Source organism: Mustela nivalis (genome assembly GCF_964662115.1).
Source record: "Mustela nivalis genome assembly, chromosome: X".
In the NCBI taxonomy this organism is placed as follows: Eukaryota; Metazoa; Chordata; class Mammalia; order Carnivora; family Mustelidae; genus Mustela; species Mustela nivalis.
Window position 1 is genome coordinate 24,746,895 of NC_139040.1, and position 26,401 is coordinate 24,773,295.

At 39.7% G+C, this 26,401-nt stretch overlaps 1 pseudogene across 1 annotated transcript; it reads right to left on the reverse strand.

The window, feature by feature from the left end:
* Window positions 1-1,193: 1,193 nt before the first annotated feature.
* LOC309856302 (T-complex protein 1 subunit zeta pseudogene) lies at window positions 1,194-2,945 on the reverse strand (annotated as a pseudogene). The gene has a single exon. The product of its transcript is annotated as a T-complex protein 1 subunit zeta pseudogene (transcript).
* Window positions 2,946-26,401: the final 23,456 nt, after the last annotated feature.

Genomic DNA, 26,401 nt, shown 5'->3' on the forward strand with positions numbered 1-26,401 from the left:
AGTTAAATGCATAAATACAAGTCAAATTTTAAAGTGGAAGTTAATGCAGCATAGTGGAATGTATACTGGCTTTAAAATCAGAAAGATTCTGGGCCTAAATTTATCTAAATTTCTTAGATAAAAGAATTTAGTGATCTTGGGCATATTACGATAGTCCATGGTCCTTACTTCTTTTTGAAGGCAAAAATAACCAAATTTGCAAAATACCTCTAACAGTACCTAGGACATAATAGGCATTTTATAAATGTTCGTTTGCATTATTTCCCCCAACATTCTGCTTACATCTGTTCTTCCTGAAGGAACAAATGAATGTTTTCCTTGGAGTGCCCTAATCTACAAAAAAACATATCCTAGATCACATAGAGGAAATGGTGTCCTAGACAATATGGAGAGCTGTAAATTCTCATCGTGCTTAGTGGTGATGTATTTCTAAAACCTTTGAGTATATGTCTCTCTACCTCATGAATGAAGATGATGTGGTGCATCCATCATCATCAGAGATTCCACCTTAGAACACAGAGTATTAGTGGATTAAAAAAGGCAATATAATGGTCACCCAAAAAATTTTTAATAAAATAAACTAAACAGACTTATAAAATCAAGCAATGAGCATAAATATTGTGTTATGAAATAGTTGTTTTGACATATATACACACAGGCACATGATTATGTTCATATGCATATATTTTTATGTGCATACATATGTACATCTACAATCATAGATGGATAAATAGAGAATAAGCCTTGACATAAAATGCATTTGTTTTGTGGGGGATAGATACATAATACTCTTGATGTAAAATGCATTTCTTTTGTGGTAAATCAAGATTGAAAAGCACTGTGTCAGAGTTGTGGGTTTTTTTTTTTTTTATCTGACAGGATATGTTCACAATGTGCCATAAATAACCTCACAGAAAACCGCCCTTGTGATCAGGGCCCTGAAATTATAAGGTGACTAAGCTAACATGAGTAGGGCAAACAGGCTTACATCATAAAAATACGATGTAAGAGAGTATTTTTACGTATTTTTTGTTTGTTTTTCAAGTTACATTTAGTAACAAGGTAGATAACATATACTTAACTAACATGGGACTTTTGTTATCACTCTAGCTAAAGCAAACATCCTTTTCATTGGGTAAAACCGGTCTGCTTGATGGGTGTATACTGCAGTGCGATTTAAAAAAATACTGTAATTTCAGAACTTCAGAATTTAGGTGTCAGTGTTCTCTTTTTTCATATGGGAAAAGAAGATGCTTTTGAAAATTGTTTGAAGCTTGGACAAAATTGTCGCTATATTCTTAGAATCACTCTATAGTCTTCATGATTTGGATGACATGAAGGAAGCTTCAAATTCAACCTTTTAGAGAAGACATTCCAGCTCGCATGATCTCATCAACCAGGAGAATGTTGGTGGCAATCACAGTGCAGGAGCGAAGCAGCTGCTTCTTTACACAATAGTTATCCCATATGCCTACTTCAGCTGCTACCATTGGCTCACCTGTATTCAGGTCCACACCAACAAGTTGACCTGATTCTGAATGTTCTGCTTGAACTTTAACTAGTGTTTCCTGAAGGTCAAAACCAGAATTCTGAGCAAGTACCTCGGGAATAATGAGCAATGCATCAGCAAATGCTTGAACTCCCAGCTGGGCCCTGCCCTTTACACTGGGCTTGTACTTAATCAAGGCTTCTGCCATTGCCACTTCCACTGCACCTGCTCCTGGAACTACACAGCCATCATCAAGAGCATTTTTAACAGCCCTAAAGCCATCTCTTATTGCATCTTTGATTTGTGTGAGTGTGTGCTTATTTGGTCCTTTGATCAATAATGTGACAGAGCGAGGATTGTTACATTTCTCAATAAAAGTGAACTTCTCTTCTCCCAATGTATATTCATAGACAAGTCCTGCATGTCCCAAACAATCAGGACTTAGGTCATCAAAGGAATTTAGAGCCATTCCACCACAAGCAAGAATCAGCCTTTCCATATTTCTCCGTTTAGCTCTACACAGAGCTACTATACCTTCTTTTTCAAGAGCATCTAAGGAAAAGGGGTCAATTCCCTTTTGATTAATAACAATGAATCCTTTATCTGAATCACCACAAACTTTCTTTTTCAATTCTATTATTTTTTTAACTCTATCTTCAATGAATTTTCTTTCAGCCTTTACAAGCTTCTCTCTCTCTTCCACACTCTTGTAAAAAAAGCCAGAATTCTCTTCTGTTTTTTCATATTCTAATGACACATTGCATGTGAGGATGTATGCATCTTCTACTCTTTTTTTCATATCCCCATGTGCCCCATGGTCCAAAACAAGACCTCTGATTAAGCTTGTATCAGTTTCAGATTTATGTTTCATCTCCATGATCTCAACCATGAAGAGGTCGATAGGTTCATCTTGTTTTTTAATGGCCAAAATGGAGTCTACCACAGCCTCTGTTAAGACATCAGCAAGTTCAGCATGCACTTTAGTACACAGAGATGTTTTGACCACATCTATAAGTGTTTCCATGTCCATTTCTTTGCTTACTTTGACTTGTTCCAAAAACTGAAGTGTCTTTTCCTTTGCAGCTTCAAATCCTTCTGTTATTATTCTGGGATGAAGACCTTCAGAAATGTAGAGATCTGCCTGCTTCAGTAGCTCGCCAATGATTAGGACATTGGAAGTGGTACCATCACCAATTATGTCATCTTGGGCTGCTGCTACTTTGGCTATTAAGGAGGCTGTTGGGTGCTGAATTTGCATTTCATGAAGCAGTACATTGCCGTCTTTAGTGAGCTTGATGTCTCCAGCTCCCGAAACCGGCATCTTCATGGTGCGTTTAGGCCCCAAGTTGGTCCTCAGCACATCCTGCAGGTCCCGGGCCACGTTGATGTTCACCACCAACGCTGCCTGGGCTCGAGCTACTTCGGCCTTGGGGTTCAGGGTCTTCACGGCAGCCATGGCTAACCAGCACAGGAAGAAGAGACTTGGTGGCGTGCTGAGTGCCCAACGCTGGCGCAGCGTGGCCTATTTTTACGTATTTTAAGGATTTTACGTATTTTAAGTATTTTAAGTATCATATTTTTACAATGTAAGAGAGTCACTAAAAAGGACCACATAGTTATTTCTTGGTGTCCCACAGTACTCTCAATAGAGTTAGAAGTCAATAAATAACAATCGATTCACGTTCATGAAGCAATGCAGTAACAGATGAAGCACTACTTAGAACTTTCAGAACCATGTCCTAAAGCAGCCACAGGAGAACTTTTGTACTGACTCAACAAAGTTTGCAAAATATATATATAGATAGATATAGATATATATTTTTTATGTTCATTTTCTATTCTGGCAGGCTCAATAATTAATAGTCCAAGAATATACCCAACTTATCTTACCTATTCCTTTTTTAGCATTTTTTTAAAAAATTTTTATCTTTACAGTCATATTCCATCCCTTCATTGTATTTACCCTTATTTGTGTGTGTGTGTGTGTATATGTGTGTATATATATATATATATATATATATATATATAATTTTTTTTCTTTCTTTAAAATTCTGGGAGGTAGTTTCTTCTAAGAGACCAAAATACACCCAAAATCAAGTGGGTGGCTCTGCTCTATTCACCAGTCTAACATATACATACACACACACACACACACATACACACACATAATTATTTTTTTAATTCTTTCCCCATTTCCTCTTCCCCCAGTTTTGGGTCTCTTCTGATTCGGTTAGCATATGTTTTTCTGGGGACTTTGCCACCCTTTTAGTATTTTATTCTCTCGTTCATATATTCTTATCTGGATAAAATGACCAGGTGGAAAAACTCACCACAAGAAAAGAAAAAAATAAAGGTGGAACTGACAGCTAGGGACCTAATCAGTATGGACATTGGTAATATGTCAGAACTAGAGCAGAATGATGATTCTCAAGGGGCTAGCTGGGCTCAAAAAAGGTATGGAAGATATTAGAGAAATACTTTCTGAAGAAATAAAATCCCTTTGTGGAGAAATAAAAGAATTAAACTCTAACCAAGTTGAAATTTTAAAAAGCTATTAATGAGGTGCAATCAAAAATGGAGGCTCTTACTGCTAGGATAAATGAGGCAGAAGAGAGAATTAGTGATATAGAAGACCAAATGATGGAGAATAAAGAAGCCGAGCAAAAGAGAGACAAACAACTACTGAACCACAAGGGGAGAAAGAGATAAATGATACCATAATAGGAAACAATATTAGAATAATTGGAATTCCAGAAGAAGAAAAGATAGGGGGCAGAAGATATATTGGAGAAAATTATAGTAGAGAATTTCCCTAAAATGGCAAAGGGAACAAGCATCACAATCCAAGAGGCACAGAGGATCCCACTCAACATCAATAAAAATGGGTCCACCACCCATCATCTGATAGTAAAACCTACAAGTCTCAGTGACAAAGAGAAAATCCTGAAAGCAGCTCAGGACAAGAAATCTGTAACATACAAGGACAAGAAGTCTGTAATATACAATAGTAGAAATATTAGATTGGCAGACAGAGACCGGACAAGCCAGAAAGAACTGGCATGATATATTCAGAGCACTAAATGAGAAAAATATGCAGCCAAGAATACTATATCCAGCTAGGCTATCATTGAAAATAGAAGGAGAGATAAAAGGTTCCAGGACAAACAAAAATTAAAAGAACTTGCAAACACCAAACCAGCCCTACAGGAAATATTGAAAGGGGTCCTCTAAGCAAAGAGAGAGCCTAAAAGTAGTAGACCAGAAAAGGACAGAGATAATATACAGTACCAGTCACCTTACAGGCAATACAGTGGCACTAAAGTTGTATCTTTCAATAGTTACCCTGAATGTAAATGGGCTAAATGCCCCAATCAAAAGACACAAGGTATCAGAATGGATTAAAAAAAAACATCAATATACTATCTACAAGAAACTCATTTTAGACTTAAAGACACCTCCAGATTTACAGTGAAGGGGCGGAAAACAATGTACCCTGCTAATGGACATCAAAAGAAAGCTGGGGTGGCAATACTTATACCAGAACAAATAGATTTTAAGCCAAAGACTATAATAAGAAAGGAGGAAGGACACTATGTCATACTCAAAGTGTCTGTCCAACAAGAGGCTCTAACAATTTTAAATATCTATGCCCCTAACTTGGGAGCAGCTAAATATATAAATCACTTATAAAAAAATCAAAGAAACTCATCAACAATGATACAATAATAGTAGGGGACTTTAACACCCCTCTCACTGAAATGGACAGATCATCAGAGCAAAAGATCAACAAGGAAATAAAGGCTTTAAATGACACGCTGGACCAGATGGACATCACATATATATTCAGAACATTCCATCCCAAAGAAACAGAATACACATTCTTCTCTAGTGCACATGGAACATTCTCCAGAATAGATCACATCCTGGGTCCTAAATCAGGTCTCAACTGGTATCAAAAGATTGGGATCATTTCCTGCATATTTTCAGACCACAATGCTCTGAAGCTAGGACTCAATCACAAGAGGAAATTTGGAAAGAACCCAAATACATAGAGACTAAACAGCATCCTTTTAAAGAATGAATGGGTCAAGCAGGAAATTAAAGAAGAATTGAAAAAATTCATGGAAACAAATGATGATGAAAGCACAATGGTTCAAAATCTGTGGGACACAGCAAAGGCAGTCCTGAGAGGAAAATATATAGCTGTACAAGCCTTTCTCAAGAAACAAGAAAGGTCTCAAGTACACAACCTAACCCTAAACCTAAAGGAGCTGGAGAAAGAAAAAGAAAGAAAGGCTAAACCCAGCAGGAGAAGAGAAATCATAAAGAACAGAGCAGAAATCAATGAAATAGAAACCAAAAAAAAAAAAAATGAACAAAACTAGGAGCTGGTTCTTTGAAAGAATTAATAAGATTGATAAACCCCTGGCCAGACTTATCAAAAAGAAAAGAGAAAGGACCCAAATGAATAAAATCATGAATGAAAGAGGAGAGATCACAACCAAAACCAAAGAAATACAACTAAAAGAACATATTATGAGCAACTATACACCAGCAAGTTTGACAATCTGGAAGAAATGGATGCACTCCTAGAGACGTATAAACTACCAAAACTGAACCAGGAAGAAATAGAAAACCTGAACAGACCCATAACCAGTAAGGAGATTGAAAAAGTCATTAAAAATCTCCAAACAGGGGCACCTGGGTGGCTCAGTGGCTTAAACCTCTGCCTTTGGCTCAGGCCATGATCTCAGGGTCCTGGGATCGAGCCCCTCATCGGGCTCTCTGCTCAGCGGGGAGCCTGCTTCCTCCTCTCTCTCTCTCTCTGCCTGCCTCTCAGTCTGCCTCTCTGCCTACTTGTGATCTCTGTCAAATAAATAAATAAAATATTTTTAAAAAAATCTCCAGGGGTGACTGGGTGGCTCAGTGGGTTAAAGGGTCTGCCTTCAGGTCAGGTCATGATCCCAGGGTCCTGGGATAGAGCCCTGTATCAGGCTCTCTGCTGAGTGGGGAGCTTGCTTCCCTCTCTCTCTGCCTGTCTCTCTGCCTACTTGCGATCTCTGTCAAATAAATAAATAAAATCTTTAAAAAAATAAATAAAACAAGATGGGATTGGGAGGGAGACAAACCATAAGTGACTCTTAATCTCACAAAACAAACTGAGGGTTGCTGGGGGGAGGGGGTTTGGGAGAAGGGGGTGGGATTATGGACATTGAGGAGGGTATGTGCTTTGGTGAGTGCTGTGAAGTGTGTAAACCTGGTGATTCACAGACCTGTACCCCTGGGGATAAAAATATATGTTTATAAAAAATGAAAAATTAAAAAAAAATACGTGATAAATATTAGCTGACATTGCCTTTACGTTTGGCACCAAGCAAAACTAAAATCTGTAGTAGAATGTATATTTTAAAGGAATAAGTATAATAAGCTCCATGATAGACTTCAAGTAGTTAGATGAAAACTAATATATCTCTCTGATACCTAACAGATTATAAGAGATTATAAATTTCACCCAAGTGTTTTTAGAACACCTGTATGGTAGATCTCACAATTATTTTAAAAATTGAGGTATCACAGAATTTTTTATATTTTTTTATTTTATTGTTAGATAAATGGAACCTGAATCCTCAATTGCAGACTGATTTTCTGGGAGCAAATTTGAGTTGGCTGCAGACATCCAGATGTTCTTCTATTCATTTGGTAGCTGGCAAATAGCAGAATTAGTTCAAATACTGCCCATTTTGGCAAACTGCTTTTTCAATTGTAAAAAAAAAAAAAAAAAAAATCCCCGGAGGAGCATTCTTAATAAGATAATAGTCTTTCAGTTATTCAATCATTAAAACACAGAAAAATATGTAAATAATCAAAAAGTTGGATTATTACCACAGCACTGTTGAATTTTTACCATTTGTTTATAAATTCCCCTGAACAGGCTCTTTGCTGTGAGTTGTCTCTTTCGGCAGGCCACTTATCAAAGAGTTTTTAAAAGCACACCAAATAAAATGATTGGTTTCACTAATCATGTCATCAATGGTATTAATCATTGTTTTATTCCTAATCATGTTTATCACTGCTTCTAGGAGAGCAACTGTATAGCCACTAGGCAGTAGGGGACCTTTCAATACATCATAGCATAGTATGGCATACCAAAGTATATCATAATATACAATCATCATGGAACATAGATATTTAAAATATTAGGTGATCAAAGTATAAATTTTATCTGCATGAATGTATTTATGTATATAAAAATGAATGATTTTCAGCAGTAATGGCTTTTGTACAGTCTAAAGCTGAGGTTATTAAATGTTGAAAGTTAACAGAAAATGGTAAAAATGAACACATGCAAATATACCAATATATATTTTTTCTTATCTGGGCAATCTTATGCATGTTTGCATTTAATTTACTTTTTAAAGGAAAAAACGTAGTCATATAACATGTATTATCTTTCATGCTATTTATTTATTTATTAAATCGCTTTCTTATCATTATTACTGGGAAGTATTAATTTTTTTGATCTCATAACATCTTACAGAATATTACAAGTGCAAACAAAGAAGATCAAGAGAAAATGAATGTTATGTGCATTTGTAATATACCACAGCAGATAAAGTCATTTGTTTATTTCATTACCTTTTCTCTGGCAAAGAGAAGCTATGACTTTAAGCTTCAGAAAAAAGTTGGTCTTATCTATTTTACACACATGAGAGATCACACACACATACACACGCCCACAATTATAAATTATTTTAATCAAAAATAAAGTATCCAATGTGTAAAATCAAACTGTATGCAAAAGAAAAAGTGACTTACTCCAATCTAGTAATGGATACCACATTTTTCTTTTAAAAGTGAGGAATATTTTCGCTTTTGTTTCCTTTGCCTTTGGAGACATAGCTTGAAAGAAGTTGCTGTGGCTGATATCGAAGAGATTACTGCCCATGTTCTCCTCTAGGATTCTGATGGATTCCTGTCTCACATTGAGGTCTTTTATCCATATTGAGTTGATCTTTGTGTACGGTGTAAGAGAATGGTCGAGTTTCATTCTTCTACATATAGCTGTCCAGTTTTCCCAGCACCATTTATTGAAGAGACCGTCTTTTTTCCACTATATTTTTCCCTGTTTTGTTGAAGATTAATTGACCATAGAGTTGAGGGTCCATATCTGGGCTCTCTACTCTGTTCCACTGGTCTATGTGTCTGTTTTTATGCCAGTACCCTGCTTTCTTGGTGACCACAGCTTTATAATAAAGCTTGAAATCAGGTAACGTGATGCCCCCAGTTTTATTTTTGTTTTTCAGCATTTCCTTAGCGATTCGGTGTCTCTTCTGATTCCATACAAATTTCTGGATTATTTGCTCCAGCTCTTTGAAGAATACTGGTGGAATTTTTATCGGAATGGCATTAAAAGTATAGATTGCTCTAGGCAGTATAGACATTTGAACAATTTTTATTCTTCTGATCCAAGAGCATGGAATGGTCTTCCATCTTTTTGTGTCTTCTTCAATTTCCTTCATGAGTGTTCTGTAGTTCCTCAAGTACAGATCCTTTACCTCTTAGGTTAGGTTTATTCCCAGGTATCTTATGGTTCTTGGTGCTATAGTAAATGGAATTGATTCTCTAATTTCCCTTTCTGTATTTTCATTGTTAGTGTATAAGAAAGCCACTGATTTCTACGCATTGACTTTGTATCCTGCCACGTTGCTGAATTGCTGTATGAGTGCTAGTAGTTTGGGGGTGGAGTCTTTTTGGGTTTTCCATATAAAGCATCATGTCATCTGTGAAGAGAGAGAGTTTGACTTCTTCATTGCCAATTTGGATACCTTTTATTTCCCTTTATTGTCTCATTGCTGTTGCTAGGACTTCTAATACTATGTTGAACAAGAGTGGTGAAATCTAGAGGAGAACATAGGCAGTAATCTCTTTGATATCAGCCACAGCAACTGAAACAAAAGCAAAGGAAACAAAAGCAAAAATAAACTTTTGGGACGTCATCAAAATCAAAAGCTTCTGCACAGCAAAGGAAACAGTCAACAAAACAAAGAGGCAACCCACGGAATGGGAGAAGATATTTGCAAATGACAGTACAGACAAAAGGTTGATATCCAGGATCTATAATGAACTCCTCAAACTCAACACACACAAAACAGGCAATCATATAAAAAAAATGGACAGAAGATATGAACAGACACTTCTCCAATGAAGACATACAAATGGCTATCAGACACATGAAAAAATGTTCATCATCACTAGCCCTCAGGGAGATTCAAATTAAAACCACATTGAGATACCACCTTACACCAGTTAGAATAGCCAAAATTAACAAGACAGGAAACAACATGTGTTGGAGAGGATGTGGAGAAAGGGGAACCCTCTTACACTGTTGGTGGGAATGCAGGCTGGTGCAGCCTCTTTGGAGAACAGTGTGGAGATTCCTCAAGAAATTAAAAATAGAACTTCCCTATGACCCTGCAGTTGCACTCCTGGGTATTTACCCCAAAGATACAGATGTTGTGAAAAGAAGGGCCATCTGTACCCCAATGTTTATAGTAGCAATGACCACAGTTGCCTAACTATGGAAAGAACCAAGATGCCCTTCAATGGACGAATGGATAAGGAAAATGTGGTCCATATACACTATGGAGTATTATGCCTCCATCAGAAATGATGAATACCCAACTTTTGTATCAACATGGATGGGACTGGAAGAGATGATGCTGAGTGAAATCAGTCAAGCAGAGAGAGTCAATTATCATATGGTTTCACTTATTTGTGGAGCATAACAAATAGCTTGGAGGACAAGGGGAGTTAGAGAGGAGAAGGGAGTTGAGGTAAATTGGAAGGGGACTTGAACCATGAGAGACTATGGACTCTGAAAAACAACCTGAGGGTTTTGAAGGGGCGGGGGGTGGAAGGTTGGGGTACCAGGTGGTGGGTATTATAGAGGGCATGGATTGCATGGAGCAGTGGGTGTGGTGAAAAAATAATGAATACTGTTATGCTGAAAATAAATAAATTTAATTTTTTAAAAAGAGAGAGAAAAAAATAAAAGTGAGGAATATTTAAAAAGTGAGGAATTTAACAAAGGGCCACGCTGTAAATATATTTCTTCTAAACAAAAATGTGTTTTTCTTTTTTTATTATCTTAGCTCAAAGCAGCTTTATAAAGCATTCATTTTTTTCCCAAGTGATACAATGTGATTATATGTGAATTGTTCTTTGCTAGTGTTTTAACTCATCATGTAAGTCATTATTATGAGGAAGTCAAATCAATATGCTCACTTTGCTTTTCTTATAAAGGCAAAAGGATGTGCAATTTGAATCCTTACCAAGTTGTGATTTTTTCAAGAAACTTCAGAGCAAATCCTGCACTTTCAGTGTTCCTCATTACAAATCTTCCTACTCATATTAAATCAAGAAAAAAACAGTTTTTCATTTGAGACTTGTTTCTACATGTCTAAATATTGAACCATACAGGGGTATGATAAACTGCACAAAAAATAGCTGAAGGTCTTAGATATATGTAAGAATTTTCTGTGTGTGGATTTTAAGAATTAGCTTATTATTTCAAATTTCTCTTGCTACCTATCTCTCATAAGAGAATAAGAGAGGTTTCTGTATTTTCATAATAAATTTTAATTCATTCTAATTCCTTTAATTATTTTTCCAGTGAAATACATGATCAACTTATTCTTCAGTGAAAAATAATGCTGTAGTGTATGGTTCACTGATACAAAATATGATTTGTATTCAACAAAAAGTAAGTTAAGAACCAAATGCATATATCAAAATTAGTGTGAGGTATTCATAAAGGTGGAAAGTTTTGTCTTTTAATTTTCAAATAATTTCATAAAATTAATTTTAATTTTGACTTTACACATATGTAAAATACACTCATTATAAAACTTAAAAAGACTAGTAACATTTTAAACAAAGTATCTCTTGAAATCAAAAATCCTTTCACTTTTAATATTTTTTCACTTCACTTTCTCATAGTTCTATATATCCACATACATACATATTTAAAATATCTTGTAAAAGAAATTACAGCAAATGGAAAAGAAAATTAAATAGTGTAAGAACAGTGAGCTAGGAGAAAGGTTTCATGATTTCAAACATAAGAGTAATGCTGGGAGTTTGTATCAGTACTTGTGATGGGCAACTTCTAACATGAAACCCAATGGTCCCTGTCTCCTGGAATTCACAACTTTGTGTGATCTCCTCTCCTCTGTAGTGGGCTGGACCTCATGACTTTCTTCTAACAAATGTAATACACCAAAAGTGATGAGATGTCATTTCTGTAACTAAGTTACAAAATACTGTGACTTCCATCTTTCTAGCACCTTCTCTGTCTTGTTCTTGCTCTTTCTGAGTGTTTGCTCTGATGAAGCAAATTGGAGGGATCCACATGGCAAGGGACAGAGAACAGCCTGCGGCCAACCACCAGCAAGGGAGTGAGGCCCTCACTCCAATAACCAATCACCCTTGAAAAACTGATTCTTTCTGGATTTGTTTACTATTGTTGCTATAATAAATGTTCACATACTTAGCATTTTAAAACAACACAAATTATTATTTTATAGTTCTAGAAATCAGAAGTTTGAAATTAATCTCACTGGGTTAAAATCAAGGCACCAACAGTGCATCATTCATTTCTAGGGGTTCTAGAGAAGAATCCATTTCCTTGCCTTTTCTAGCTCCTAGAGGCTGCCTGCATTCTTAGCTCACACCCCATCCTGCCATCTTCAAAGCCAGCAATAGCCAGCTGAGTCTTTCTCATATCACATCACCCTCACACTGATTCCTCTTCTGTCTCCCACTTCCACCTTTAATGCCTACACTGGGCTCACCCAGATAATCTAGGATGATCTCCTTATATTAAGGTCAGTTGATTAGCAACCTTAATTCCATCTGCAACTATAACTCCTTTTTACCATGTAACATAACATATTCACATGCTTCAGGGATTAGAATATGTACTTCTTTAGGGAACCAATATTCTGCTTACCACATTGATCAATAACCAGGTTAGTGAGCTTGGAAAGTGATCATTCCACAGTGGAGACTTCATGTGAGTCCCTAAACCCTGGCTGATACTTCGATTGAAGCCTTGTTTAGCAGAGAACCAAGCTAAACCATATCTGGATTCCTAACCCACAGAAACTGTGAGATAATAAATGTACATTGTTGTAAACTGCTAAATTCTGGGTAATTTGTTACACAGCAATAGGTAACCATTACAGTACTTAAAACTAAATTATTGTTTGTATTTGCACATTTCCCCTAGATTTTATTTTGGCAGCCATTTAATTAAAAATAAATGTACTCCATTGATTTCAAGTTGTGGAAATTGCAGGTTACATTTAAGTTACCCTAACCAATAGCTAAAATGATCAATTATGATAGTGTTTATAATGAAAAGCTCCAATTTGCTATACTCACACAGTAATTCTATTACATCAACAATACAAATCACTCTTAGCTACAGACTGATCCTCAGAATAGGATTACAGTATAGGAAGATGATCAATCAGAAATGGCATGGTGGCCCAGCTATACCACAATGCTTGTAATTATAAGGAAATTGTGGTGCATTCAACAGAAATTGTAGCTACTGGAATCAAATTAATGTGTTTTTACTTACATTTGTTATTCTTCAGAAATTAAGGATGGTTTCACTTCTTTATAAAACAAGGAGCACCAAGAAATAAAATTACTATAAAAACTGAGAAGCTGACTTATCTTTTAAAGCTTTTGGTATAGTAAATGGATGATATCTATTCCAACTGATTTGTAACTGATTCACGCAATTAAACCATAAGGAAAATGACTGAAGCTAATTGCCCTAGACAGAATAGAACTCACGACTGTTTCCCTAGCACTAGAAAACATCATGAATATTGGCAGAAGGTTTGTCTCTCACTAGCAAGAAAGTTTAAAATTATGCATTTCCAAATATATTTTATTTGATAACTTTTCAGACAGATTCCTTATTTAATGCCTATCATTTGGGTTTCACTATTTCTTCTAAATAAGGGGGGAAATTATACAATTGTCTTACAAACTGAGGTAGCACTGTTTTAAGTGTGTTTTCATATATTATTTTATTTAATCCTCACAACATCCCCTGTTCAGTACATATTATTATTCTAATTTTATAGATGGGAAAATTGAGCCATAGAAATAATAAGCAACTTTGCTTATCTAGCTAGCAGTCACCAGTGAATTCAAACCTAGTTTATACCCTATACTAGAAACAAGTTCTGAGAGCTTAGTCTTAATAGTTCTTAAATTCAGAATCAAAGTAGAAAAACAACATTTAAGTGTCTTAGAAGTTAAATTATGTCCCCCAAAAATTCAGATGATGAAATCCCAAACTCCAGAACCTCGGAATGTGACTTTTCTTGGAACAGGGTCATTGCAGATGAAATTAGCTGCAGTGAGGTCGATAGGGTGGGCCCTAATCTGACTAGTGTCCTCATAAAGAAGGAAATATGGCCACAGAGGCAGAGACACATAGAGGAAAGATTTTGAAGATGCCCTGGTAGAAGAAGCCATCTACAAGCTAATGAGAGAGGCCTGTAACAGATCTTTCTCTCGGGGCCCTCCTAGCCCAACTTTGCTAACACCTTGATTTTGCACTTGTAGCCTCCAGAACTGCAAGATAGTAAGCTGCTTTTTGTAGACCACACAAACGTAATAGATTGAACTTTGAGATGTTAGAAAGCTCTACTGAACAATGTCTTCTTCTAAGTTCAGGAAAACCAATTTCATTTAAAAAATGAGTAACAGAAGATGATAGGAGGAAATTTTCAAACAAAATTATTATAAACAAAAAAGAGAATAAGAAGCAGAATGACATCTCTCCTGTCAGTGTGGGTTTGTCCTGGAAGGGAGCTCTGGCTGCAGTTTTAAGAGCTCATAATGCCTAGATAATTCAACCCCTTCAACCTTAGGACGTATCACTTATACTCATTCTAGTTTCACTTGCTTTTCTCAACTCAGCCAACTGTTTTATCTAATTTGTACTTGTAGAGTATTTTAATTTGTAGAGTATTTTAGCATTTTCCTATCTTCCAGTCTGTCAGATGATCCATTGTTTCTTTATGATCACCCCCACACAGATTGCTCAGGTCCTACAGCTGTAAATTGCCCCCAGCCTCTTTTATTTAGAGCTCATGGAAACATGTTATCACCTACTTTTTTGTAGATGTTGTCTATGGATTAATTAATTACATAATGTATTGCATGTTCAATTCACTTACCCTTTGTGGCCTCCATGGTTCTGTCCCTGCACATCCTCTGGGGCAGAGGCAATCCCCTCACATCCAGCCTAGTGCCTGTGAGATAAAGCACCATAGGCAGAGAAAGGCATGCGTAAGAAGGGAGGTTTGTGTGATAGGTGGCCTGAGCCAGAATCCTTATAGACAAGTCTGGGATAACCAGAGTCCAGCACCCAGGAAGGGCAACCCAGCTATTTCTTTCCCCAGGACTCCTCTGCCAGCCATGTTAGATCTCCTGAGATCTCATGAGATCATGTTCCTCTGGGAAGAGTGATACCAGCAGCAGCATTTCAGATGTAATATCGACATCCTCTGAACCACATTTAAACCTCAGTCTATCCTAGCCCATCCTCTCCCTGTCCCTCTACCTGGACCTGAATTTACACCCCTATACATACCCGAAGCTACAGAGCATATCTGGAGGGCTCCAACTGCCCTGTTTGCCTTCTTTGGAAAAGCTACACTATATCCAGCTGGACCAGTCCCCAGCAGATAAGTGTTCTTCCTAGTGTTCAAAAGAGGTAAACATTTCCTGATGGAGAGGCTTGGGTGAAGGGGCCATCACTCGGTGCTGGCATTTGGACGAGGTCAGAGAGAGCAGAGAGCAATGCCTTAAGGCTGTACTTCGGGGTGAGAGGCTGGAGGTACAGGTAGCAATGATCTCCTAGGTCAGATTCTATAAGCTTTGCTTCTATGGAGGGAGAACAACTGGCCCCAGCGATGTGTGATGGGACAGTGCATTTCAGTTGTTTCAGCCTTGGACCTTGGCAGACATCAGATTGGAGCCTCAGGGTTGTGTACCAGAGGCCCGTGTCACTGCTGAGGGGCCTTCGACCTCCAAGAAGGCAATAGACTTGCTGCCAGTGCTTGCACAGTTTACCCCTCCATTCTGGCCTCAGGCAGTCCTGCCCCACATTCTAGTCTAGCCTCTAGATTAGAATCTCGTCCCTGACACCTGGCCATAGGATCCTGGGGTGAAGTACCACTGCCCTGTGACTCTGAGTGGGGTGTGGGGAGGCACTAACAAGAATTGGAGTTTGATAGGTGGTGTGTTGGGACCTTCACCTAGCAAGGACTAAGGTATAAAAGGAAAAAATTAATATGTTAATTAAAAATAAGATTATATTAGGTATAAAGTTTCAGTAATGCAAGATAGAAAAACACTAGGGAACTGCTGTACAATGTTATGGTTATAGTTAGTAATGTAGTTAAATTTCAGTTAAAATTTTGTTAAGAGAATAAGATATCATTGTTTTTTTAGCCACCACAAAAGATAAGGTTATAAAATATTCTGTATAATTCCACATAAAGGATGTTTTAAAAATCTATCCCACCTATCTCTGTGTACATATGTGGAATTAAATACATAAAAATGAAAACAGTGGTACTTATCTCCAGTGGTGGGATTATGATTAAATGTTTTTTTTTCCTTTTTCTGCATTTTCTAATTTTTCTAAAGTGAAATCAAGCTATATTTATAATCAGAGACATACTTAGAAAATGGTTTCTTCTGTTTCAGATCTCCTTGGTTCTCTTTTCATTTCTGAAATCAAAGAGGACTGGCCCCATCAGAAGACAAAACTCCTGTCTAGGATCAGACATCTTCAGCTGAAGTATGGTTTTAACCCCCAAATAATTATTTTGAATTACTCCACCATTTCAGTCCCTTGGTCTTTACCACATATAATTCTCTCATCCCTAAGGGATCTTGAAGAATGCTGAGCCCTTTGTTCCTGTCCCTTCTGCCCCCAGAGGCTGCTGCTTCCTCTTGCCTACCACAGGAAGTTTTTCCGTATCCCACACCTGTCAATATGGTAGCTGCAGATGCTCCTACAGGAACTACTCTTATTAGAACCACTTCTTCTAATTCTGCTTTTGCTAGTGGAAGTGGAAGGAGATAGAAGTGGAAGGAGATAAACGATAGGTGGTATATTAATTGTGGAAATGGGAATGAGAGTTTGAAGGCATTGCTCCCATGAAGGTCTAGTTGCAGGTATGAAGTGAGGAAAAGGGTGAGAATGTGGAGTACAGGAGGTTATTGCCATGATCCTCTGCCTTTTCCACACAGAATTTTGCCTCTCCCACTTTGGAGATCCCACAGAATCTAAAAGTCTTTTTCCCACATCCCCTGCACTCTCCTGTTCAGAAAAATAGCTATTCTCATTCTTTTATCACTACCACCTTCATAGGTGCCTGTAAGGCAGCTGTACTAGGCCCACCCCTACCAACAGTAACTGTAGTACTTGCTGCAAGGTCTGATTCTTTCTCCTCTTTCTCCAGCACCATTTGAACTCTTCCTTTATTGTACCAGCACTAATCTTAGACCCAGCAGGAAAAAATATCAGTACCTGCTCATCTTTCTAAATACACAGGAGACATTAGGATCCACAGGATATCATAGTATCTCCTCTCCTCCCCAGCTAAACAGTTATATGTTTGTCCCCCCGACAGCCCTCTTTTATTCCTGCATTCCTATCCCAGGTAACCAAGGCCCTCCCTGTTAGTCATATCTTAGAGAAAAGGGATTTCTGGTATGACAGGATAATTTTTGTTGTCCACACCCTCATCTCACTATACCCATTCCAAGAAGGTGTCCAGACCTTTATCCCCGCTTTATACCAGAGGAGATTTACAGTACCAGCCTGTATTTAGTTTTATATAATCCTGATCATTTTTTTTCTAAATTTTTCATTTAAATTCAATCAATTAGCATGTATTGTATTATTAGTTTCAGAGGTAGAGTTCAATGATTCATCAGTCTTATATAATACCCAGTGCTCATTATATCATGTGCTCTTCTTAATGTCCATCACCCAGTTATCCCAACTCCCCACCCCCACCTGTCCCACCACCCTCAGTTTGCTTCCCATGATTAAGAGTCTCTTATGGTTTGTTTCCCTTCCTCATTATCTTGACCAAATTTTGCTAAGGAAGAGAGGAATTACTTAGAGAACAGAGTGAATGGAGGAAGAATACTGCTTATGATACCTAAGCACTCTTTAATCCCTGCCATGACCCCAGAGAGAAGATAGAGTCCCAGAGGGGAATGGCTACCTGGTGCATGTAGGGAAATGGACCCTAGGCATTAGGGCTTCCAGCGTTGGCAGACATCTCCAAACCCCACTGACCCTGAAGAAGCAAACATGCTTACCTTCAAGGAACCATCTGGACTTGGTCAGTAAGGGTAGCATGGAATGAAGGCCCCAGAAAATACACTTCCCCCTCCCATTCTTGGGTAATTCTTATTATGAAAGGGGCCCTCTCATAATGAACAAGATTGAACTTTCCTTCACTTTGTTGGGAAAGAAGGAAGACACAGATTTAAGCTGCCACCTCTGACCAACCTGTCCCAACACATGACACAGAAGATACAGGGGGCAGTGCATACTCTTTATTACTAATTTGGATCAGAAAAACCCTGGAAGATATTGAGCTAGGTAAGCTGGGCAGATCTCATGGGGGAAACTATAACATCTTTTAACTATAACATCTTTTAACTTATAACTATAACATCTTTTGTTCAGACTGAAGATGATCTACCTCCCCACCCCCTGGGCTCAACCCTGGCTCCCTCCTTCAGCTACCTCAGAAGAGCATAGATACTTTAAGAGAATATACCAAGTGGGAGAGAAGGGGACCAGGGGCATTCTCAAGAGTGTTTGTCCCAGTCCAGTATTATTTTTAATCTAATCCAAGAGAAGCACGATGTCTGTCCATCTTGCGAGCTCTTCATCCACTCTTGACTGGAGAGGGGCTTGGGATGGAGGTAGACAAGACTGAGGGTTCATGTTTATAGCCAATACTCCCTCAAACACTTTCTTTAAGTCACCCAGTAGTCTTTCAGGCAACCAGGAAGAATAGTTTTTCCATCTCAAAGGAAGAAATTACACTTTCAGAAAAGTCCTGCCTTTACTTCCTCATGCTACTTTCCAAATCTTTGCCACTGCTCATTTGTTTCACCTAGGAGCAATGAGATGATTAGTCTAGTAATTCTTCTCATGAAAGTCTCTTATGTTGCTCCCAGAACTGCAAAAATAACTGTTATTTTAATTGCCATAGTATACACAAGGCAAAGAAGTCACCTCTTATCTCAAAGTATGCTCCCTCTTATTATCTAAACAAACTCACCAAAAAGTTATGATGTGTGCATTAAATATTAACATATGGCTCTAGCTCCTAATATACACTAGGTAATCAACAACTACTTGTTTAATGAATTAAATGTAACCCATCAAATTTGCTATCATCTATAGAATTTAACATTGCAAACCCCTCAACTCTTCCAAATTAATCCCTTGTCCCAACAGAGAAATTAAATTCTAACAAAATTGTTTTGCTGTCCTTTCCCCCCTTATGAGTGCCAGAGCATCTCTTCTTCCCTGACTTCCTCTCATTCTTCTCAGTTACAGCCAATGGGGGTCTCAGTGAGGTGTGGGTCAGCTGGAATCAAGGTGTGATTTCTTTAGACTCCTGGGAGATCTTCTAATGGGATGGGTTCAGCTTCTTCAACAACAAACAATTTCTGCAGGCTCAGAGACACAAAAACAGGCCTTCACCTATAAAACTTAAAAACAAGCAACATGAACACTGTAGTAATTTAAAAAGGAATAATAACATTTTCAAGGAAAAACAATACTCCTGAAATTCAATACAGTTGTAACTTGAAAACACATGGTTGTTACTAGCCAGCAACATAACATTTTCAGGAAAAAGAGGTTAATAAGAAAACAGAAAAAAGTGAAAAAGGAAAAGGCTTCATAACTTCAACCTCTCCAGGGTGTCAACCAGTCAGCATCAGTTATCCAGAATCCACCATCTGTGAACTTAAATGAAATTAGGAAAAATCCCCTATTTAAAATGTGTGATACTCAAAAAGTAGTCTATCCTTGTTAAAATAGATATATAAAATAAAAACATAGATATATCTATGCTCGTGTGTGTGTAATCAGAATGATAAAAAGTGATTATTGGTATTGGGATAATGGACTACTTTATTTAATTTTTCTGTACCATAATTTTGGTTTTCAAATTTTCTGTGAAGTAAATGAGCTACTTTTTGATCGGGGTAGGGGGGCGTCTTATGAAATTGGTTTTTCTTTGGAGTGTTTCCATTCTTACTTACCTTCCTAAAATTAGTGAGGTTCTCCTGTGTCCAGGCCTCCACTCTCAACTGCCACACAGACTTTCTTGCATTGATAGCAGGGTGTGCACCATGAAAAATTCATAGCTTTACACCATGGGCAGTCCCAATTCTTTGGACTGCATCCTGAGGCAGGCTTCCCCTGGAGTTGGGAATCTGAGACTTTTTTCCCTTTTAGTGGCTTGGCTTTCTGCCCTGGAGGTTGCTGTTTCTTGGGGCTTTTTATCACACCACTGCTCCTGCTGCTTCCCAGTGGGGATGTCCCCTGGGGCCTCTCTTGATCTTCTTGGCTGTGGCTCTTGCTGTTCTCCAGGGGGTACTTCTCCTGGGGCATCAATGGACATTCCTTCTGATTGGAACTTCTGTCTTCCAGGGGTGTTGTCCCCTGAGGACTCTCCAGATCTTTCTGGCTATGGCTTCCACTGTCCTCCAGTGAAGTCTTTCCCTGGGGACACACAGGACCTTCATCTTGGCTCTGGCTTCTGCTGTCTCCCAGGGGACATCCTCCCTGGAAGGTCTCAGAACATTCCTCCTGGTCACAGAACCTCTGTTCACACAGTGGTGCCATCTGCTCCTGGACCCCCACTGCAGCCCATTGGCCAGGTGGGTAGACCCCCAGGGGTGGCATGAGGGGCATCTGGAGTGGAACTGCTGTTGCTGTTGTTGTTGCTGCCGCTGTGTCTGCTTCCACAACTACTGAGTGTGGTAGAGGTGCCCAGTATGGGAATCCCATTTGGAATGATGCAGAGAATGGGAATGGATGTGGCACCTGCACTGGCAGAGAGGTCTGCAAAGCCTGGGCCCAGGAGCTTGGAAGTGCCTGCACATAAAGCATGGCTGCGGGAGCTGCTGCTGCGGGAGCTGCTGCTGCGGCTGCGGGAGCTGCTGCTGCGGCTGCGGGAGCTGCTGCTGCGGCTGCCGGAGCTGCCATCCGGGCCTCCAAATGGTGCATGGCCTGTGCCTCTGTGGCCATCATCTTGCTCTTCTCATCCATATCCCCTGGCCAGGCAGCGGCCCCACCTTGTTCTGCTCCTGACTCAGAGGCGACCTCCTGAGGAGGTTGGTCAACCCGGCCCGACTTCTCCGCCCGGAGCAGTCGCCCACGCAACACATTTCTCTCATCCAACACATGCTGCAAAGCAGCCTGCGCACATCGAAGCTGCGCAGCCACCTCCTTGCGCTCCCTGCATAGCCGCTGCAGCTCGGAGGCCAGGGCCCAGGCAGCGGTCTCGCGCTCCTCTACTTGCTCCTGCAGCCAATGGACCCGGCACTCCTGCTGCTCCCGCTGCCTTGCGCCCACGCGCACGCTCAGGGCCAGCGCGCTCCAGGCGCAGGCCCGTTTGATGGCGTGCGGCACCTGCGGGTCCGCCACCACGGCCCGAAGCCGGTCCTCTACTTCGTTCCAGGGCCGTGAGCGGAAGGCCACGTAGAAATCTGGGCCGCCGCCGTTCAGGAGGACTTCATTGTTGATGAACCTGATCACCTCGGTATGGCGGAACCCGCTGGCGTGGTCCCCAAAGTCAACCGCCATGGCTGCTGCGGCCTAGTTAACCGACTGACTGCTGTGGCCTAGTCAACCACCCGCCTCGCAGGCGATGCCGCTGCTGCCGCCGCCGCCAGTAAAGGTCCACCCCTCAGCTCCCTACTGAGTCCTGCCAAAGTCCTCTCCCAGTCTTAGCCTCCTCCTTGGCTTCTTTTCTCCCTCACTACCAAGTTTTTCCTTTAAAAAAAAAAAAAAAGGAAAAGAAGAAGAAAGAAAGGTGGATTCTCTCACCACACCAGCCCCCAGTGCGTGAAGGGCGACAATAGCGTGATGCGTCACAGACAACAGCTCTGAGCTACGCACGCCACCGCAAGGTGTGCTGGGACCCATCTTTCAGGCTAAGTGCCCCCTGGAAGGCGAACCGGGTGGATGACTGCACTGGGTAGTACGATGGTCCTAGACAGGGACGGGGCACATCAGATTCCTCGGCGATAATAATAGTTGTCGCTCATGCACATAAGGTCTTGGGTGGGACTTTCAAACACACATACTCCAGTCTTAAAGAAAGGGTGAATCAGAGAAGGTCAGAGAATTTCTAGGGGAGGGAGAGAGTCGAGGTGGAGTCTGATGTTGCCAGACCCCCTGTTCGGGGGCATAAATAGGGTGCAAGCCTGGGGTCTATCAAAATCTAGAAAAGGGACAGGAGAGTGTTGACAGTGAAGGCTGTGGTTGTGCTACCGCTGTGGGAAAGGGAATGAAGCTGCACGTTGGGGCAGCAGTGGGAACCAGGTAAAGAACAGGAATATATCACCCCAAATTATGCTACTTTGGCACATTACTTTGAGTTGAAGTTACTTAAGAAACAGCTGATATAAGCAGGACATTCTAACCCTCCTTTGTGCCCCTGAAAGGAGGAACTAAATCACCCATGTGAAGTATATCCACTCTATACTCTATACCCAAAGAGTAGAAGGCACCTTACCACCAGAAATAGGGAATGAATTTAGGGCTAAGAAGGCTACATAAAATACCTTATTACTTCCTCACTAATTTACAACCCCAAACTCAAACCTCTTTGTCTTATGAATTCTTTACATTTTGCGGGGGGGGGGGGGTGGCGGGGAGAGGGGATTGAAGTTATAAAAGCTGCCTGCTTGGGGCACTTGGGTAGGCTCTCTGCTCAGCGGGGAGCCTGCTTCTCTCTCTCTCTCTGTCTGCCTCTCTGCCTACTTGTGATGTCTCTCTCTCTCTGTCAAATAAAATCTTTTAAAAAAAAAAAGCTGCCTGCTTTGGTCACCTTTTTTTGAGTCATATTTATATGGAGTTCTTATATGTATGAAATTAAATTTGTTTTTCTCCTATAAATTGTCTCATATTTATTTAATTATTAGCCCAGCCAAAGAACCTAGAAGGGAAGAAAGGAAAAGTTCCTCATTCCCACTTCTGCAGTTTTGGCCCCTGGCCTAGGACCCTCCGCTACCTGGACATTACTCATTCTGGGGCTGCTGCACCTGAGAGATCCTGGGATCTGAAAAGAGACCACAGAAGGTAAGAATTCTTACCACATCAGTCTCCTGGATCTCATGGGGTCTGGCAGAAGTGAAAGAGAGGGTCCTTTTCTTTTTCTAAATTTAATTTTGCAGAATATATTTGTGTGATCAAGTTCCTTGGATATAGTGACTCTGGTAAATATTTATTATCAGTACTCTTGTTTTCTTATTTTTTAATATTTTATTTATTTATTTATTTATTTGACAGAGCACAAGCAGGGGGAGGTCCAGGCAGCAGGAGAGGGAGAAGCAGGTTCCCTGCTGAACAGAGAGCCCAAAGTGGGGCTCAATCTCAGGACCCTAAGATCATGACGTGAGCCAAAGGCAGACACCTAACTGACTGAGCTACCCAGGCGCCCCCAGTGTTCTTGTTTTCTATTGATCTCTTTCCTCCCAGAGATGGGCATTGTTTTCTTTGGTCTCTGTCCTTTGTGTCATTTGTCATAAGGAGGGAAACAATAGGGTAGAATACTTCACAAACTGATGAGTTCACGGCTCTCACCAGACTGGCATCTGTTTAGACAAACTTGGCTGTGCGTCCTTTATGTAAAAGCCAGATGAGGTTTTCTTTTCATCTTGTTCTGTCCTGAGCATATGGCCTTGTGACCAATAAGAATATTCCCTCTGGTCTCTGCCAGCCAGAAAGTACAATTACTGGCTTGCATCTGGTAGCCAGCCAAATGGGCTGGGAATCCAACATATGAACTCTCAGGCAACATTCTCTTTGTCCAACTGTGCCAGCTCTCAGGGGAGTTTGCCATGAGGTATCCCAGTTCATAAAGGGCCTTTGTTGTCTAAACCACTGTTGTCTTGTTAGTGCTGAAAAAGTATAATTCTTTTTTTTAAATTTATTTATTTGACAGACAGAGATCACAAGTAGGCAGAGAGGCAGGCAGAGAGAAAGGAAGAAGCAGGCTCCCCGCTGAGCAGAGAGCCCAATGTGGGGCTCGATCCCAGGACCCTGAAACATGATCTGAACAGAAGGCAGAGGCTTAACCCACTGAGCCACCCAGGCTCCCCAAAGTATAATTCTAATAGCACCTGCTCAGTGGCACAGATTAGTGTATCTGTGATTGGAGGCATCTCATTCTCATGAGAAACTGGAGACATCATTTTCAGTACACCATTCTTACTACTGGTGACAACAAATGTTTTGTTTTCTTAGGCTAATTCTGGGATTGAGCTCTCTGGATCTTGTGAACACTGCATCTTTTGCACTCTCTTTTGGGATGCCTCTTATGTTCATGATTAAGCTATAAAAAGTCTTTTTGGTTTGAGTCTCTATTGAAATTAATATAAGATCCTGCTTGTCAATGCCAGACAATAAATCCTTTGAATTAGAAAAACTTCAATATTTGAAAAATAATTAAAGAGCTGTCATCCTAAACAACTGCCTTGTTGTACCTATGGAAAGACCAAATTATAAAGTGGATACAGAGGAGTATAATTGCTAGCCTTAGAGACTCCCTTAATAAGATTAAATAATAGAAATTAGAACAAAAATTAAAGTCCACATCCAATATAAATTCCTCTTTTTAAAATCCAGCTGTGTCACTAAATTGTACACCTGAAACTAATATTACAGTGTATGTTAACTAACTGGAATTTAAATAAAAACCTAAAAAATAAAATAATAAAATCCAGCCATGTCTTCTCAGCAAATTCCCTTAGCTCCTAAAACTCCTCCATGTTCCCCAGAAAATCCCTTAAACATCTAGCTGCCTGTTTAAACCTCCCTTTCCCTACAAGATTTACTACAAGCACTCTGGCCTGGTTTCCAGGTCTAGGGTATACATGTTACTCATGTAAATGCTGAAAGCCAGGAGGTGAATTTAACAGAAACACAAAGATAGGTGGTACAATTCACTTTGCCCTGTCCCTTACAACTCCCCCTCCTCTCCAGAGCTCTGTAATTGGGCTCATTTGTATTTCCCTTGGATGCAGGGAACAAATCATATTTCAATAGGAAAGAACAGATTGGATTTCTGGTGACAGTCAATGGTCAGAAAGATATTTCTCTTTTAGTTGAGAGGCAAAGTGGGGGGCTTGGGGGTAGGGAAGGAAAAAATGAAACAAGATGGGATCGGGAAGGAGACAAACCATTAGAGACTCTCAATCTCACAAAACAAACTGAGGGTTGTTGGGGAGAGGGGGTTAGGGAGAGCGTGGTTAGGTTATGGACATTGGGGAAGTTATGTGCTATGGTAAGTGCTGTGAAGTGTGTAAACCTGGCGATTCACAGATCTGTACCCCTGGGGCTAATAATACATTATATGTGGATAAAAATTTAAAAATTAATAAAAAGAAAGATATTCCTATTTTGCAGTAGATTGAGCCAAGAAAGAAAGGAATGAAATAAGGTAAGAATCAACAGTGAGAAAAAGGTATACAGGTCTGGTCCAATCATCTTGGGAAAGTGGTCTCCTTCAGCTGTCATCAGCTTCAATTCCTAGAAATCTTTATATTCACATCAGCAGTTGGAGTGCAGATCTAGTCAGGTTTTGGTGCTTTCTGTAGATGTGACACATGGATACAAGGGTCTATTCTTTGGAGTTTGGCAGCACAGGGTTGGTTAACAGTACCTGATATGGGTCTTTCCAACAGGGTTGAAGAGAGTCTTTCTGGACATGTCTTTTCTAATAGATGAAATTCCTGGGCTGCAAGGTATTATGTTTAAGGTCTTTGTCTCTGCAGAGTACACTGTGGAAAGATTGCTCTACTAAAGCATGGTGATTCCCAACAGAAGCAATTAGGCCTTTGCAATATTTAAGCTTATCTCCTTTTACCATTCCTGGATCAAAAGAAGCAGGAGCAAGGACACTGGCCATCGTGTGAGAGTTAATGAATTCCAAAAGGGGTTGACCTGAAATTTAGAACCACTAATGGCAGTGCTGTTGGTTGGGATATTTGAAGATTCTCTACAAATTTTGCCCAATAATGCTATTAGTGCTTTCAGTTAACTCTGAGGATTGAAGGCAGTAAGCACAGTAGAAGTGTTGTAACACTGGTCAAACATCACAGACCTGTTAAAGTGAGTTCCCTGGCCACTATGGAGTTTGAGAGGATTTCCCAGGTAGGGGTGATCTTTTCTAGTAGAATTTTAGCCACAAAACTAGCAGTCCAGTAAGAAAACATACAAACCATTACCAAGACATGTTTATATCCATGAGATAGGGGAAGCTAAATAAAATCCATCTTCCAAAACTTGAGTGGTCCATTGGGCAATTTGAAGGGTCCAGGAGCAGTTGTAGACTGCTTTTTCTGAATTATATTTTGGGCAGGTGAGATAAGCAAAGTAGGCAGTCTGTGATCTTATTAATATTTAGTCACTAGTATTGGCTTATAAAGGTTTTTATCAGTAGACTAATGATTCATTGCGTATGTAGTTATGGAAATTTTAGAGTCTCTGGCAGCACCGGTTTATTATTTGACTAAAACCAGAATTCCTTTTTT